Raw genomic sequence first — 6,461 nt, 5'->3', positions numbered from 1 at the left:
CTCATCTGTGCTGATCATTTAAATTAAGAGCGTTTTAAGCTAATGTTCTCAAGGCTTTTATAATTTACATTTACAAGTTAGTAGTCTAGTAGTCTTGTTTAGTAGTTTAGTATTTAATAGTCTAATCCAACAATGTAAAACATGTCTGGAAGAAAAAAAGGTGTAAAAATTAGTTAAACATACAGCTGAAGAAGTCAAAAGTTTACATACACCTTGCAGAATCTGCAAAAATGTTAATTATTTGACCAAAATGAGAGGGATCATACAAAATGCATGGTATTTTTTTATTTAGTACTGACCTGAATATAAATAAATACAAATAGTCCTGTCATCAGATATGTTTATATGACTGCTGTACATGGTTTTTATTTTACATTTGTTACAAAAAAATTGTATTTGTTATTTATATGTTATTTATTGTAATGTATTGTAACGTCTGCGCTTTATTTAATTTGATTATTTTTTAAATAAAACAATAAAATAATAGAAATGTGATAATACTATTACATTTTGAAATAAAACTGAGTATTAAATAAAAATACAATTATTTTTATAGTACACTTAAAAAATACAATGCTAATATTTACATTTTCATTTTTTTTCTTTTTGACTTTTGACTTTTTTTATTACACCATGTTATTCTACATTTTACAGTGAATTTCACTTTGTTAATTTTGTTTACAGTGAATACAATCAAGCTGATTAACCAAAAAAAGACAGAAAAGAAAAGAAAAGAAAAGAAAAGAAAAGAAAAGAAAAGAAAAGAAAAGAAAAGAATTTAAATAAGACATTAACTGTTTGACTTTAGTAAACCCAGCTAATTATAGATGTTATCATAATATTTTTAGGTTCATTGACAAAACAAATACCAGCCTCATTTCACTTTTTTTATACTCAATCCTGGCACATTCCTCAAGCATTATAGCAGTGGGAGGAGACTGATTTCAGCTCAAATCTGTTTCTATTTTAATCAGTGCACTGGGTTAAAGGAAGGTTGAAAGTTCATGTGCAAAAAGGAAATTGAGGTGGGAACATATATGAAAAGATGCTTGAACCAGAAGAAGATATGGAGAGCGAGAAGAAGATGGAGGCAAGGAGAGAGAGCGTGACCTGAGAGAGGTGAGAGGTTGGGGGCGATGGTGCACTTACGAAGCTCATCAATCCAGCGAATGTGAGTTCATGTGTGCATCACTGCCTGGCATGCTGAGAAACCGAGGTCTTCCCACACTCCCCCAAGAAAACCAACGCTGGACGGGACAAGTCAGCGCAATCAAAGTCTATAGACTGTGACTGAAGACAAATACTACGGCACTCCCATTCCAGATTATTAACTCATCAATCTGAGCTCTCAGCACGAGGCCTGATGCATTCACAGCTGGTTAAAGAAGAAATATCACCAGTCAGTTTGTAATATGCATATTCTGTTTCAACCTCGCACACACAGCAACGGCCCCCAAAAATTCACCCACACCCCCACTGAAAGCTCTTAATATAAGAAAACATGGTTGATGTGGAATTTCTAAGAACTGTCCCATAAAACCTCTTTGAAGTTGATGCTATCAGGACTGAGAAAGATCTTCTGTGATATCATCACAAAAAATCTGCATTTAAGCGCCAGACTATCCCAGATCCATTGATACATGTGTTGTTCCAACCGCTTCCAAGCAGTTGAAATATTTAGCGTGAGTGTGGAGTTCAAGATACAACCACAGTTTTACAATTAGGGAGGACGAGGTATGATAATGATGAATGTTCTCCATAATAACTAACGTAATAACACCCAAACATAAATAAGGGCACTCCTTGATATGAATTACACGAAAATACGTCCACTGAGATCCCACAGACAACATAATGACACTGAACGTGTGTTTTGTATTGGAAGCACGAGGTATGTGTGTGTGTGTGTGTTTAGTGCAACTTTTTCCCGAGCCCGCAGTTCCGGCAGAAGGAACGAGAAAGAAAAACAGCCCTGTGTCTTGTTGCCGGACTGGAGCAGTGCACAGAACACATGGTCCCAATTTCACGGCTGTGGATGGAGAAGTGCGGGCGGATGCGGGGGCAGGAACAAGCATGCAATCTGCAGGCATTAATACCTCGGTAATAGTCACATTCGCTTAAAACCAGGAAACATTTTTTTCTCCCTTCAACACGCATACATTCACTCTCTCTCTCTCCGAGAGTGGCTGGGGTGCAGCAGATTGCGCTAAACAAATAGAATGCTGAGAGACGGGCCCATGTCCTGTTTCCTGTGCGTACCTCCAGTCTTAATGAGTGCCGTTACAGTAAACCGGACATGTGCTTAGGACTCGCACGCGTCTGGCCCGGCAGGCCAGAACAGGAAACGGCGGAGGGGCTCGTCAGCCTCCCTGTTTTCCCAACTGCAAAGGCTGTTCTGGCGAAGATGACGAACAACTTGAATTTCCAAACTGTGGTCTCCAAGACCAGTGTGTAATTACCGGACAGGAAGCTTCTTTTACCCATTTTTTTTTTCTTGTATGTGTGTTCTGGTGTAACCGCAGTGCCCAGCCTTGCCTGTGCTGTGTGCGTAAAACTGGATTTAAAGGAGGTCAAATGACAGGATATGATAAGGGCTTTAGTGCCTGTGAGGGTTTTAATAAAATCTAAGCCAGATCTTTGAACTGTGTCTCAATTAGCATCTATCAATGATTCTCAAATGGCCCCTGGGTCCCTCTATGGCTTCCGTGCAGTATTATAAAAAGCATGTGGGTACATCATGACTTCTGGGTAGAAAACACTTCAGCTGTACGAGAATAAACAATATAGGACGTTCAGCGATCATGGATGAAAGCATTTTCCACACAGAGACAACCTACAGAACATATGAAGACTTTATTTGCAAAAACCGTTAAAAGACATGAAAAAAAAATGAACCGAGTGGCGTGCATTATTCTCCACATATTGCACGATCTGAACACCTAAACATATTTTGTTAAAAAAGCCAGTATTGTCCACTTTCAAGCCATCGCAATTTTTACGTTTTACTGCAGAAGCTGACAAGTCCATTTTAGCAAATAACGCGCTGTATTAAAGGAGAAGTCCACTTCCAGAACAGTAATTTACAGATAATGTACTCACCCCCTTGTCATCCAAGATGTTCATGTCTTTCTTTCTTCAGCTGTAAAGAAATGTTTTTTGAGTTAAACATGTTAGGATTTTTCTCCATATAATGGACTGTTATGGTGCCCTGATTTTGAACTTCCAAAATGCAGTTTAAATGCGGCTTCAAATGATCCCAAATATGGTTGATCCCAGCCAGAGGAAGAAGGGTCTTATCTAGCGAAACGTTTATTTTCATTTAAAAAAATTCAATTTAAATACTTTTTAATCTCAAACGCTGGTCTTGTCTTGCTCTCCCTGAACTCTGTGTATTCTGACTCCAGACACTTAGGGTATGTCGAAAAAGATCTTATTTTCTCCCTCAACTTCAAAAATCATTTCAAAATCATCCTACATTGCTGCAGAAGTTCTGATCCAGTCTTTGCAAAGTAAACATGCAAAGACCAAACACCCTCAACAAAAAAGTTAAAACAGCAATATAAGATGATTTTGAAGTTGAGGAAGAACATGAGATGGGAGTTTTTCAACATACCCTGTCATGAACCGGAAAAAAACTGTTTAGGCAGAGTAAGACAGTATAGTATAAAAATTTTATTATTTTTATGAAAATAACCAATCGTTTCACTAGATAAGATCCTTCTTCCTCGCCTGGGATCGTTTACAACTGCATTTGGGATCGTTTGAAGCTGCATTTAAACTGCATATTGGAAGTTCAAAATCGGGGCACCATATCAGTCCATTATATGGAGAAAAATCCTGAAATGTTTCCCTCAAAAAACATAATTTCTTTATGGCTGAAGAAAGAAAGACATGAACATCTTGGATGACAAGGGGTGAGTACATTATCTGTCAATTTTTGTTCTGGAGGAGGACTTCTTTAAAGTCAGGCTGCTAGTCACTTTGAAAAGACGTGCTAGAGGCATTTTGTCAAATCTGACTAAAAATTATCGAGCATGGATAATTTCGACATTGACTTGATGAACCCGTGATATCTTCTTCAGGGCGTTAAAGGAAAATAAAAGCTGAAACTTTTTACGGAACCTTTCAAAAGGAGCACGTTACAATGGTGAGGGAAAACTGTATGTAATCACAACAATACAGTCTATGATAACAACAACAACGATAAGATTACAAAGATAAAACGAGTGTTTTTTTAAACTCTGAAACATGAAATGAGTTATCAGCTTTTGCCAAAAAAATGACTGTTGGAGTTATCTGCTTTTGTTATAAAACAAACTTTTAATATATTAAAAAACATACTTTCAATGAACTTTAATTTTGTAAGCTACCTGTATTTTTACTGCAACACTGTTGCCAGTAAGTTACTGTAATTAGAATTTACAGTAGCAAACCGTATTTAATTTACAGTTGCAAACTGTAGCTGTTTTACAGCCAAATACTATTAAAAAGATTCAACAGTATTCAACAGTATACTACTGTAATTCATTCATTTTAATATAGATTTCAGTAGATTTATAAATTTATATATAATTCATTTAAATTTATTTTATTTTTACTCTACATAGGTACTACTGACATTCAATTAAAACAGACACAATAATCACAAAATATCAAATACTTTATTTACAACAATGCATGTATAACACTTAAAAATACAGTCTTAAACTGCTCAATGAAGTTGAAAAAACTGCATCTTCACCATTTCCCCTGCCTTAGGACGTTTTGCAGTGCATTATGTTGTATCCTCACAAAAATCTATAAGCAACGGAAACATAATGGAGAAAAAGACATGCAGCCAAAGAATACACAGCCATCTGCAAAACCCAGGTGCTGCTCCAAAACGTGGCCACCACCTTTGCTCACCATCCATTTTGTTAGTGATAAGAAATGTCTTCTCTGAAAAACAAGTAGAAGAAATGGCACACTTTTAAAAGGCAAACCCCACACAGAATACACAAACTTCTCAAAACCATAATTGTTCTCTTACCATGAACTATGAGTCTCAGTGTGGTTGGCATGCTCATGTCTTTCTTGATGCTTCATTGCAGTTGCCTTTAAAACACAAACACAACAAAATGCAGTAAATCTTAAATTCCATTAATAATTATAACAAACTAATTCTAAAACTAGAAAGGCAGCTAACAGTTAGCCATATAACTTGTCTAACCTAGCTAACATAGGATTTTTTTTCCTCAATAGGCTACTGGCCAACATTATACTAACACCTGAACAAAATTTCACATTAGTTAACCTAATGTTAATGTAAGATAAGTGTTGCTCGTTGAAAATTATTTTAATTCAGTAACTTAATTTAATAAGCTGACAAAAAACGACAGTGCAGTTTACTATAGTAAAGTTTGTAACTGCCATGTTGACGAGTAAATATTAAAGGTAGGTTAAACTGGTCTGCAAAAATCTGACAAACACTCAGACAAACGTATATATATTTTTACCTTACTTGCTGGTCTTAATCTCTCGTAAACTGCATCGACACACAGCGCGTATGTTCTCCGGAACTCTTCCGCTCTCGCGGGTTCGTCCCAGGGCAAACGCCGCGACGCTGCCCGCTGATTCAGCGCCTTCCTCGGACACGAGTGGCGCGGCGCAGCGCGACTCGACAAAAAAAAAACAATATAGAACTCATGAAATATACAATGTACAGTGGATGCTTACAGTACAGAAATGCCCCGGTATATTTCTGACTTACAGATGTACTGTCTGACATGAAGGACAAACGGATTTTCCAGTCATTACAAGCGATGCAACACATCCAGTGTAGTCCGTCCCAAGCTGTTGCGGCGTTGTAGACACGGTGTAGGGCAAATCTTGTCAATCCAAATATAATAAATGAGGAAAATAAAACGACCTCAATAGAACGCCGCCAATGAGGCCGATACAGCAAATACAGTAGTATACAGCAATTTTAAAAAAATACAGTAAGTCTCTGTATTTGGGGTCTGACGTCAAAGAAAATTCACATAATGCAATGGTTATTACAGTTATTTACTGCAAAGGAAATTTGCAGTATTATACTGGGTGATATAGAGTTAATAACTGTAGAAATTACAGAAATGTCAGTGTACGTAATAATATTACTTTTTTCAAGTAACTAGTAAAGTAACGCATTACTTTTGAATTTCTAAGAAAATATCTGAGTTACTTTTTTAAATAAATAATGCCAGTTACTTTTTTCCCCATTTATTGATTGACAAGTCTCCTATTGGGAAATTTGGAAATAAACATGATGCATTAATTCATCTTACTCACAAAAAAACTGATTCAGTATTCCTCAAAATTAATAAAAACTGTGAAATGCAAACTCAGAATACGACGCAACCCTGCAATAGTTAATTGTTAAATAAAACAAATATCCTTTATGTATTTAATCCAATTTTATTAATCAGTGTCTTTGCTGCTGA

At 36.4% G+C, this 6,461-nt stretch overlaps 1 long non-coding RNA gene across 1 annotated transcript; it reads right to left on the bottom strand.

The window, feature by feature from the left end:
* Positions 1-4,667: 4,667 nt before the first annotated feature.
* Positions 4,668-5,918, bottom strand: LOC127152489 (uncharacterized). Its single transcript, XR_007825083.1, has 3 exons — positions 5,496-5,918; positions 5,030-5,094; positions 4,668-4,938 (listed from the first exon to the last, which is right to left on the bottom strand). It is a non-coding gene; the product is annotated as an uncharacterized LOC127152489 (long non-coding RNA).
* Between the last annotated feature and the right edge of the window lie 543 nt (positions 5,919-6,461).

This window comes from Labeo rohita, chromosome 21 (assembly GCF_022985175.1).
Source record: "Labeo rohita strain BAU-BD-2019 chromosome 21, IGBB_LRoh.1.0, whole genome shotgun sequence".
Classification (NCBI taxonomy): Eukaryota; Metazoa; Chordata; class Actinopteri; order Cypriniformes; family Cyprinidae; genus Labeo; species Labeo rohita.
The sequence above is the reverse complement of the archived record's forward strand: the minus strand, read 5'-3'. Positions and strand labels throughout refer to the sequence as shown.